This window comes from Macaca fascicularis, chromosome 2 (genome assembly GCF_037993035.2).
Source record: "Macaca fascicularis isolate 582-1 chromosome 2, T2T-MFA8v1.1".
Taxonomy (NCBI): domain Eukaryota; kingdom Metazoa; phylum Chordata; class Mammalia; order Primates; family Cercopithecidae; genus Macaca; species Macaca fascicularis.
Genome location: NC_088376.1, coordinates 26,882,617 through 26,894,664, shown reverse-complemented (window position 1 = coordinate 26,894,664; position 12,048 = coordinate 26,882,617). Strand labels below are relative to the sequence as shown.

Sequence of the window (12,048 nt, the reverse complement as noted above, 5' to 3'; positions counted from 1 at the left end):
AGAGCAGCTGTTGGAAGAAATCATTTAGAATGCAAATCTAGTCCTTAATCTACGGGAAAACGGTTGCCAGTGATGGATGGCTTTTGAAGCAACAGTTCATGAAAGACACCCTGATGTCCTCTGGTATTGTGGAGGAAGAAATATTTAGCTGCCATTTGTGTTTAGTTTCTTTTGAGCAATTGTCCTTATAGGGGTTATTGGAGGTATATGGAAAGAAAGTCCAGGTGTTTAAAATCTGTCTCAACTCTCTTTTCTACATAAGTAAAACTGAGAGCACAAGAAATACTATATTGAGTTTCAGATAATGTTCTCTTAGTATGTAGAACTGCACTCACTATAGGCTAAATCATCTAAAGAACACAGCAACAGGAATATAATATCTTCTTAGCATCTAGGACTGTACTAACTGTAGGCTAAATCATCTAAAGAACATAACAACAATATAACAACTTGCCTAGAATTCTTTGAGATGCCAAGGAAGTAGCAATGTCAGTACCTATCACTGATCCTGCTTCTAAAGAATCATGTTACTCTAGGTATGAATGATCAATTAAAGTTGATAAAGCCTTTTTCTTTTTCCTTTTTATTCATCTAACTGCCAGCTAACGGTGACCTTCTAGCATACCTAATACATGAAAAATTCACTGATTCTTTCAGTACCTTTGATCCTCCTCTCTTTAGTTGAATGAAATCTTAGAAAATACTCAGTCCTGGTTATTACGAAGTTGCTTACTGAAGAAACCTGGGTTTTGAACAACATCTACAAAGATCACATCACATGGTAACTGCCAGAGTTAAAGCAATAGAAAAATGTACATCTCTATCTGCTCCTATTTTGTTAGGCATAGAGAATGATTAACATGAAACTTCAAACCGATCTGAAGAATTATCAGAATAAGAATAAGAGCAAATTGCTCTCATGAGTAAAAGATTAGAATAAGGAAGATATATCCACTTAGGAATTTTTTTTTTTCATTCTTTCAGCTTGGCTCTTTGGGCACAGCAGATGAATTTGTCTACATAACTTAGCTTTGAATATCAGTCTAGAAGCTCTCTTAAACATGTCACAGGTCTAACTAGCCACCTTCACATGTGCCCACTGTTTCACATGAGCTAACCTCCACAAAGGGAAAAACAAAAAGGTATGTCTAGCCACACTTATTTCCAGGTCTTGCTTTCCTCTGATCCCATCCCAACACTAGTCACCCCGAGTTTTCTTAAACACACAACTGTCTATATTACTAATTTGCATGAGTCTGTGGTAGACAGAGTGGTGCTTTAACTGGGATGAGGAAACTATCCTGGATTCCCCGCAATCATAACAAGAAGATGGAGCTGGATCTATTATGTTCAACAAATATTCCCCTATATTTTACAAGGTTAGGCACTGCCAAAGCCTTTGATTATCCAAAACGTTCTTAATGATTAAACAGCAACAACTTATTTGGAAAAAGAAAGTATACGTCTCTTTCGTTTTACTATTTCCCTAGCTGACAATTGGAAATTTATCACCAGGTATTCAACTTATTTGTTGATGAAGTAAGTAATGGAGGACCCTGGCAATGTGCTTCGTGCTAAGATATCAAGAAAAGCCTGGATCCACTATAAAACTACTGTCCATGACCAGACAAAATATTATGATGTCAGAAAACACAGTAAGCTCACAAGCAGAAGACCATATTCCTTTACCAAGAATGAATTGGGGCAAAGATAGCTTTGCCCATTTCTCCTAAGATTGTCTCCATTTATTGTCGGAACACAGGGAGTGGGTGCAGCAAAATATTCAAGTTAATTTTTAAACCTGCATAATAATAATGCAACCCTCGACAAACCTGATCAACTCCTATCCCAGGATGATTCAAGACCACAGAGACATCAGTGAGCCAGTCTGAATGTTTAGCTCAGCTTTTCAAAACACTGAACGCCTGTTCAGCGCTGTGTCGCTTATATATTTCTACATAGATCACTTTCTCATTAACTGATGCCATTTTGCCCTGGTTTTGTTTCACAGATTAAATTAAGAACAAATAATATCTAAATGCTGGTATCAAATAAAAACACAGAACTCTCTGTTGGCCTACTTCAATCAAAAATAGATCTATATCACTGTCATAGGCAGTCCAATCACAAAAGAAATTTTAATTTTTGTAGTTAGGCCTTTTAATAGAAAGACATGATTTCTAATTAAATCCACGTTATTCAGTAATGTCATATGTTAGTCTGTTTTCTTTATGCCTTGTACTCTAAATGTTAAAATGATTCTCTAAATTATTGTTTCAGATTTTATAAAGTGATAAAAATACAACAAAATATAAGAAAGAGAAAAATAGTTTCTTTATGGAATACACAAAGAATATATTAAATGTTTTTAAAAATCATATATTTATTTTAAATATTTTATGAAACCAATAAATGTTCTACCATGATAATGTTTTATCATTGCTATAGTAACTTTTCTGATAATGCTACAGTCTTAAGAAATACGGGTTGGCTTGGAGAAATAAGAAATATTTTTACTACATATACTACAAACACAGCATAAGAGTAATGCTGATTTTGAGCAATTGATTTTAAAATATTTACTTCTCAATGTCTTTTTAAACCATGAATATAGCTAGTTAGTTTTACTTAAAATAAGATGAAAATTAAAGATAAATATTCCCTAGTCTAAGCCAAAACATAAAACAAAAACCTAACTTAAGAAACCATTAAAAATAAACAAAATTAGACTTGCAAACATTCTAGTAATACATAGGCTAAACTGCTTTTTACAGAATTACTGAATATTCATCGAATTATAATTCATATGCATTTAGTTAGAAGCTGGAGAAAGCTCACTATGATAATAAAAATACAATAGATTATAAGCTCCTTTTTTGAATTAAATAGGCAAAAGCAGGAAAATAACAACATAGCACAAATAATCAAGCAAACTTTGAGAGCTATTTTGGTAGAATATTTTATATGAGAGAGAAGATAGAGTCAAAGATAGACATGACAACTCAATGAGACCTAAATGTAAATGATAAAACCATCGACAAAAGCCTTGAAGGAAAATGCTTTTCCCCTCGGGGGATGATTTGTACTGGCCTCCAGGTGTAATATTATGTGCACTGATGAGCTGATCAACAGAACAGAACTTCTACCCAGCTGTAATCAAGAGTGATTGATGGTTGGGACAAAAAAAGTTGATTATCATGACAAGTTCGCTGATGCGGAGAAAATAAGCTCTGCTTGGGAAATGGATAAAACCTGTTCAGAGACTACCTTCTGAAACCTTATTTATAAAGGAATCTAAGAGAAGGTTAAAAGTTGTGAAGATGAACCTGATGTCCCAATAAACCTGATAAGAATAATTTGCCATACGTCAATCTCCATAGATTTCATAAATAAGAAATTTAAAAGCTCATTTACGCCTAATAAAGAGTAACCACATACACTGAATGTTACTTATGTAATTATGAGAAGATCTACTTCTCGAAGTACCACTGAAAATCACAGGTACACAAAGAATTAAACTTTCATGGCATATCTTGCCTCCATTTCTCTTCAGCTCCCTCCTCACAAGGTAAGACTTCCCCAAATGACTGCAGTCTTTACCACTATCAGATTCAATTTATATCAAAACACAGATTTGGACTGAGACAACAGATCCCAGAGGCAGTATTTTGCATTTAAAATGAGGTTTGGTAGGCTTCATAAAAGGTGAATCTGGGCCAGTGTTGGGTGTAAGTACAGTGTTCTAATATACTAGTACCTGGATTGTGCAAAGATCTGTAGAATATGAAATAATACATTCATCTTTTCAAATTCTGGTAAGTCATCTAAGAAATTCTAGCAATGTAATCCAAATGCAGTGTGTAATTTATGGCATGCCTGGTACAATTTAATTCCCCTTAATCAGAGAATAAAACCAAATCACCACTCTTAAACCAATCACCATAAGAAACTTTAGTGTGAAGAAGGTTAAAAATGAATGGGTGCTACACAGATTTGGGGGCAGAAGGTAAATGGGAAATCTCTGTACCTTCTGCTTAATACTACTGTGAGCCTCAAACTGCTCTAAAAATAAAGTTCATTTTTTCTACATAGACATTTTTGGCCATGGAGACACTTGAGAAAGGTAAATTATTTCATCACGATTACTCTAGTTAATACAGAGGATAGGGCTCAGTAAAAAATTAGACAATAACAAATAGCAACTGATAGGGAGGGAAGGATACAAATGGCCACAAAGCCCCAAATTACACAAGAATAGACATTAATATGAGTTATCTTTTCTTACATTTCTTCATTCATCTGTCCAGGAACAAACCCTTCTACTGTTCTAGTTTTCAGGACTATGATGAAACTGATGATTTATGATATGCTGAAATAAATTATAACAAAATATAACAAAAAAAGAGTCTTGATAAGCAGGAACTAGGATGAATGAAATGGAATGAGCAAATTTTATCTTTGAGACTTTCAATTATTAGTGACCACTAATCTAGTTTCTACTTTTGGTTTTTACAAGTTTTGTTAGTGCCTAGTAATACTTTAAGAAGTGTATATAGTTGTAAAAAGAGATACAAAAAAACTGATTAAAATTTTAGTAGATACGTATATCCAGCAATTTCTGGGCAACTGGTTTTCATCAAGGATTTTATTCCATACCTAATAAAGATTTCATCAGTGATAAGGTTGCTGATGCACTCTGAAATATTCACAATCATAAAGCTAAAATTTGGGGATGTTTGACAACAGTAATTTTTTTTTTTTCAAATAAACTAAAACTCAGAGGCTTATACAAAACAAGTTTTCAGAATCATAAAAACAAGTTTCTAGGTCATGCTCAAGTCTAATTGCACTTATTTACTTCCCTTTAAAAATACGTGAATTTTCATGTTTAGATTTCAGAGAATCAGTTACTTAAGATATGAATCCTGCATTGCGGAGAGATTAGGCACTGCGGGAAAGGAAGCCTAAAATTCATTTTAGAAATGTAGAAATTATGAAAGTTAAACCATCTTAGAGATTCCTGGGTTTTTCTTTCCTTTCTTCTTTTTTTTTTTTTCCCCCAGAGATGAGGTGTCAGCCTGCTGCCCAGGCTGAGAGCGGTGGTGTGATCAGTGCCCACTGCAACCTCGAACCACCAGGCTCCAGCAATCCTCAAACCTCTGCTTCCCAAGTAGCTAGGACTACAGGTGCGCACCACCATGCCTGGCTAATTTTTAAATTTTTTGTAGAGATAGTCTTGCTATGTTGCCCAGCTGGTCTCAATCTCTTGGCCTGCCAGTGATCCTCCTACTTCCACCTCCTCAAGCATTGGGCTTACAGGTGTGTGCCACTGAAACAGCCAGGTGGGAGGGGGTCCCTGGACAAACTCTAACCAGCCTGCCCACTCAGGTGTAGCCTCAGGAAGTTCAACAGGGAGGAGCCTGGCCCCTCCTCTTCCTGTGTGGAACCTGGAATTCCAAGGGCCGACGGGAAGCCTGTAGCAGGGGACTCCGGCCTTGCGGAGTGAACCCTGTTTCCCTTGGTTTTCCTCCCTACCCCTCCCCCACCCCCTGCTTTCACCCAATGAAATCCTGCTTTATTCACCCTTTAAACCGTCTCCAAACCTAAATTTTCCTGGCAGTGGGACGGACAAGAACCCAGTCTTTAGCTGAACGTCGGACACGTCCTGCAACATTCTTGGCGTGCAACGTGGGGGCTCTTGAAGAGGTGAGTGAAACGGGGACTCAAAACGTCCCACTGTTGGCCGGGCGCGGTGGCTCAGGCCTGTAATCCCAGCACTTTGGGAGGCCAAGGCGGGCGGATCATGAGGTCAGGAGATTGAGACCAGCCTGACCAACATGGTGAAACCCCGTCTCTAGTAAAAATACAAAAATTAGCCGGTGTGGTGGCGCGCGCCTGGAATCCCAGCTACACAGGAGGCTGAGGCAGGAGAATCACTTGAACCTGGGAGGCGGAGGTTTTAGTGAGTCAAGATCAGCCACTCTACTTCAGTCTGGGCGACAGAGCCAGACTGCCTCGGAAAACAAACCGCTTACAGTTGTTTCTAAGCCTTTTCGTCCTGGAACTTCTGAGCTTATGGGAAACCTCCCCCGACCCCTTGTCGCTCCTGCGGGTCGGGAGCCTTTTCCTTTTTCCAGACGGACTAGCGTGCTGCGGCTCCCAGCCGCTCCCTGTTCTGTGCGGGGCTGGGATGCATGGCCTAAGGGTCCCGCACAGCCGGTTGGCTGGTTCCCAGCCACAAGCATCTGCAGCCTTCCCCTTCCCCAGCCAAGGGGTTTTACTCCATTCGACGTTAATTAAGCTTTAACTTTTCTTATGCAACTGGTGGAGGAAACAGTTGCTTAAGAAGAAGAGGTTCTCCGCCAGGCATTCTTAAACTGTTTCTTTTCTTTCCCCTTTACGCCAGCAAGTTAACTTTTAAAGTTTTTTTTCCCCCCCTTTCTTTCTAGAAGATGCTCTACTAAGCCAGGCCTCCCAACCCCGCAACTCTCACTGTTTGTATTTTCTGCAAAGTTTTGGTTGTGAAATCAAGCCTCCATCTTGTTTTACATTCTGAGGGCATGGCTTGTAACTGGTGGCAAGGCATTGTTTAGCGATCCTGCCTTAGGAAATAAGTTTCTTTCTGGTCTGATATCTGCGTATTTTCCTAGCTGTTTCTTAAAGGACCTCACCTAGCGACTGATTTTTTTTCTATGTGTGTGATGTCTGTAAAAAGAGTTCTAATTTATTTGGCCTAAAGAAAGACAAGCACTTAGATCTAATATTTTTTAAAGGGCAGATAAAATCTGTGGTACCTTTCAGTTCACGTGGCTTTAATCTTTGAGAAATAAAAACAGACTTGAAGACTATTAGTAAAATGCAGGTCAGATGTAAGGTTTGCTAAGTGACGTTAAACTGCTTGTTGGGTTTTGAGAACTATTTGCCTTGCCAGCTTCGCAATTGGTAAGGCCTGGGGACATATGGAACAACCACAGACTTGACTAAGAAGGCAAAACGTGGCTGCAGTTAGCACACAATTAAGGCAACTTACTGAGTTTTACCTTAAAGTTAAAAATTGCTAGGAGTTAATTGACATTACTAGAAATGAATTTGCATGCAAGGTGTGTAGGAACAGTCAAATGTGGTTTTTTTTAGTGAAACGTTATAAGAAGGCATGAAAATGTAAACTTTTGCCTAGGGTTAAAGGATTGTTTTGAGTTAAATCAGGAAAAAGCTGAAGGTTCAAAGAAGTGGTGGAAAAATTCTGGAAATTAATCTTGAAGAATAGGTTCTCTGTGAACATATTGACTAAATTCAAAAAAATGGTATGTGGTTTTTCTGCAAATTGAGCATTGACATAAAATCACAAGGTATTCTTAAAATGCTAATCTGCTCTTCGGCAAAATTTATAAAGATTTATAAAAGGTTTTTGCTGCTTTAAAATTTCTGAGTCATTTTGGCAAAATAAGTAACTTTCGGTAATCTGGAATTCTATTTCATAATATCAAGTGTTTTAAACCTCAAACATTTAGCAGCCTAACCAAAATCAAACTTCAGTTTCGAAATTGTCTTCCCTAGCACCTGGCTTTGTGAATACTTCAGAGGGCCCCTGAAGTGTCCAGAAAAGAGAGGTAAACAGGATTATTTGACATGTGCAGGTATATGCGACTGCCAAAATGATGTTCAGTCTTCCTTAGGTTATATCTTGGTGAATAATGCTAACATATGTTCCAAAATTGTATGGGATTTCTAAAATTCTAATGGCTAACTATATGCCATCAATCATAATTAAGATTGTTAAGTTATTGTAAACCACAGAGATAAACCAAACTTCTTTCCCTATTGCGTTGCTAACTGTAACAACCCTGGACATTTTGCTATTCAGACAATTGTTGTCTTGTTTTAATCCTTTTCAAAGGTGGTTTAAAGTGAGCTATAGAACTTTAACAGGTGCTCTCAAATACAGACTTCTGATAATGTTAGAGATTGTAACATTGGAATACAGGAAAATATACAAGACTCATGAAGAGCTGAAATTCTCGTGAATATCAAGCAAAACAAGAGTTTACTAAGTGGACTGAACTTAGAAAGCCGAAGCAACTTTTTTGACTTGTGTTCAGTAAAGAATGTCACTTTCTAACAGGTCTAGGAACTCCAGGTTTATCTTGGGACCTCAAGAGGAGAGGATCTCCCAACTCACAGGGTTTTGAGGATGCAAACCCATGGCTGGGCTGGCTTTAAAAGGTGTTATCTGAGATTCCTTGTGGAACAAACTTCCATAAAAAGCAAATCCAAAAGGCCTTTGTAGAAATAATTATTCTCGTTGTACTTTATGCAAATAAGCCAAGTCTATTTTGCAAACAACTGAGTCCTATCATTATATATACATATATATATATATATTTTTTTTTACAAAAATGAGGACTGGAAAGAGAAATTATGTCCCAAAACTCTTCAAACTTACAATACGTCTCTCATTAAATTTGAAACTCTTTAGTTGTTTTTAAGTTTTTGCCTACATTTTAGACTAACCCTGCTTGTTCCTGTGACCCTACCAGCAATCTCTGGCTGCAGCTCAGAAAGAACTAACAGGATGACTAATGTAGGAATCTGGATATTCTAGTTCTGAGCAATTATCCTGCAAATCCTATCCGGTGATGGAATAAATAGTGTGCCCATCACCCGGAGGTTTCCTTTTGGGAAAGTAAGACCAAGGGAACTAACCAAAGCCAAGCACCATTCACCCAAATCCCAGCAAGCCTAACTATAGCTGCCAGTTAGCTGCATATGTCACAAGACATCCTTTCCTCTCCCTTGGAGAAGGACTCAGTGCCACAGTTTCACCTTAGATTTGGCTTATGATAAGAAGTCCATGCAACCTCTCTCAGACACATTTTTGTCCCGGACTCAATTCCAAGCTTTAGGTCAAAGCCTAGAAAAGAAAACTGGATCTAAGGGATCCAGAGGCAAACAGATTAAAAGGCACAGAGCAGGTGAGTGTGGCTGATTCCTACCCATTAAGCCAACCCCAAGCTTCCCGTTTCATGGATAAAGGCTACGTTAATATCCATGGCATAAATGAGGTCCAGGGAACTCCAAGGCTACTGACAGTAGGTGGGAAAGGGACATAGGTGAGAGTGGATAATTCCTGTTCTCTAGCCCCTTCCTGCTTCATGGGTTCAAGCCACTTTTGCAGTCACAGTGGTGCCTGCCAAAGTCGCCAGAACTGGTGGATGCAAGGGCAGAAGAGGGAAAGCGGACACTCTTCCCTGTCTGCCTGCCATACTGTGGGTATCTGATAGGAAGAGAAGGGAACCAGGGACACGTGCTCCCCTCTAAATGGGTAGCCATTCATCTTTGACCTGTATCCCTTTAGAATGCATGCTGAAACCCTGGGACTCCTTTGAAAAAATGCCTTTTTATTCCTTTCTCCTTGGGTTCTCTCTTCACTGATAGGTAATTGTGTCTCCGTACTATGGGAGGCTCCCCTCAGATGCAGCCTCCAAACTGGAAGGAGTTAATGCCCCAAACCTTAAACTGGTTGGCTTAGGATTGAGCTCAGGAGAAGGGAACCCGGAAGCCCCACCTGCCAGCAAAAGCGTGAAGTTTTTTAACCAGTCGGGCGTTTGGTCTCCCTCTCCCTGTGCGAACTGGTAAAAGGTCTTGGAATTTTTTTTACCTGTCCTTACCCCTCCCCTTGTTTCATTTAAATACATATTTTCTAATAACCCAGTTTGTCTGTTCTTGCCTTCAGGGCATCAAACTCCAGTTGTTCAACCAGAGCCTCTGACATTAGGCCTCTTCTGCTGGGACCCCTTAGGCCTCTAGGGAAGCTCTGACTGCTGTTTCCCCAAAATAGTGCCTCCTGTTAGCAGAAAGCAGTTAAGATTGGTCTTTGCTCTTACCCTTATTCTAAGGGCAGTTAAGATGTACTTTTTTTTTTGAGACTGAGTCTTGCTGTGTCTCCCAGGCTGGAGTGCAGTGGCATGATCTCAGCTCACTGCAACCCCTGCCTTCCAGGTTCAAGCAATTCTCCTACCTCAGCCTCCCGAGTAGCTGGGACTACAGGCGCCCGCGACCACGCCCGGCTAATTTTTGTATTTTTAGTAGAAACGGGGTTTCACCATGTTGGTCAGTCTGGTCTCCTGACCTCAGGTGATCCGCCCCCCTTGGCCTCCCAAAGTGCTGGGATTACAGGTGTGAGCCACTGCACCCGGCCACATTCTTTAGATGGGGGAATGAGACAGCCAGGTGGGAGGGGGTCCCTGGAGAAACTCCAACCAGCCTGTCCACTGAGGTGTAACCTCGGGAAGTTTGTAGTGAAACCTGTGTGAAACCTGGGATTGGAAGGGTGGCAGGAAGCGCTCTAACAGGGGACTCTGGCCTTGCAGAGTATCCCCATTTCTCTTTTCACCCCATAAAACCCTGCTTTACTCATCCTTTAAGCCATCTGGGAGCCTAAGTTTCGTGGCCGTGATATGGACAAGAACCCAGTCTTTAGCTGAACTAGGGAAATGTCCTGCAACACCACCACACCTGTACTGTTTCTACCTTAATTTCCTTGTCACAGCAATAAGGAAAAATGTTTCTGGTTTTGAGTGCTTCTTTCATTTATTCATGTAACACTGATATCTAAGATTTTTAGAGCCTTCCTAGCATTAATGGCTTCTTACCTCATTTTCTGGGAACCCATGGAAAACTTTTAGTTTGTTTAATTGGAAATATATCTCTTGATTCACTACTGCATTTTATTCTCCTCATATTCTGTCCTTCCAGTTTTACCCATGCTTAATCGTCTTCTGAAATTCTTTGCATTTAATGAAATAGACTCTCAACACAGATTCTGTCCTGTTCCCTTCAATACTAATAAAGTCCTTTAAGTGGCTCTCAATTTTTAAATATGTTTCTATATCCCAGCAGTCCCTGAGCATGCTACTGATAGCCACCCTTGAATAACTTCTGTATTGTGTGCAGAACTTAAGTGACTGATGGTCTTAGTTGAAAACTCAGCTGATATCAAGGGAAGTCTCAAACTAAATTTCTCCTAGGGCATGTCCCCTGATATCATAAATAAAAAGCATTATGCTAGGGAACTTAGCCCTATTTCTTTTCCACCTAGTGTTTCAATAGCCTATTGCCCTTGAAAAAGTCAACTAAATATTTTGGTCTTTGGTTTCTCCACCTATACAATGTACAGATAGACATCTCTATGGTTTGTATGATTTTATATCGACTACAAAACAATTCTATGAGTGGTTCACAACACTCTATAGAAACGCAAATATCCCCTTGTTTACTGGAGGTTATGAATGTATCTACTGGTCACATTTAAAGTCAACTTTCCCTTTTTTAGATATTCCAGGTCAAATTTTCCATGTCTAAGAAAAGTTGATAGAAAAATTGATAATTACTTTGTAAAGAAACCCAGATAAATACAAACTTTTAATAAAGATTTCTCCTTTCTTAGTCTCTTCCTCATTTCATCCCCAGATGAAACTCTGGAGGATCAAAGCCTGATTCAGAGAGTCCTGAAATGACCTAATAGTTGGGGTTTTATTTTTAAAAGCCTGCCAAAGAAGCACGCTGCTTAAGTAGATTCCTGTGCTCTTGGCTGGCTCATTTTCTCTTGAAATCCCTAGCAGCTAAACCCAATATTTTTTGCTCTGTCCTTCTGTTCAGGTTTTGTTATCTGAGAATTCCTGACAGAGCTGGGGGTGCCACTCAAGAGGTAGGAACTAGCGAGGTTGTGAGATAAAATGTGTCCCAAATGTCAACTCAGAGTATAAGCCCTTCAAAAAAGAGCTCCCAGTCACTTGTTTCAAACACAGTGACAACCTATAGGCCATCACCACACTCTCCAGAGCCAGCTCTTCACACAGGGGTGACCTGACAGTCCAACTAAAACTCATCAGGTTCTCAGATGTGTCTCTTCTTTCACACAAGCCGAATGGCCCTGTCAAAGGACAGGTTTTGAAGAAGAAAAAGGACCCAGTGGGAAGGCCATGGTGCTCAGGCCAAAGCTCCAAATAACCCTGCGAGTCTTAGAGACTAATACGGGACACTCTCTTA

At 39.5% G+C, this 12,048-nt stretch overlaps 1 protein-coding gene and 1 long non-coding RNA gene across 8 annotated transcripts in view; one reads left to right on the top strand and one right to left on the bottom strand.

Moving 5' to 3' along the window:
• ZNF385D (zinc finger protein 385D) overlaps positions 1-12,048 on the bottom strand; it is a 990,373-nt gene that overhangs the window by 121,574 nt on the left and 856,751 nt on the right. The window lies entirely within an intron of this gene.
• LOC123571674 (uncharacterized) overlaps positions 5,439-12,048 on the top strand; it is a 130,236-nt gene continuing 123,626 nt past the window's right edge. For all 3 annotated transcript variants that reach the window (XR_012430643.1, XR_010584913.2, XR_010584912.2), the window contains exon 1: positions 5,439-5,706. This is a non-coding gene — a long non-coding RNA (uncharacterized lncRNA). The remainder of the gene's footprint in view (positions 5,707-12,048) is intronic.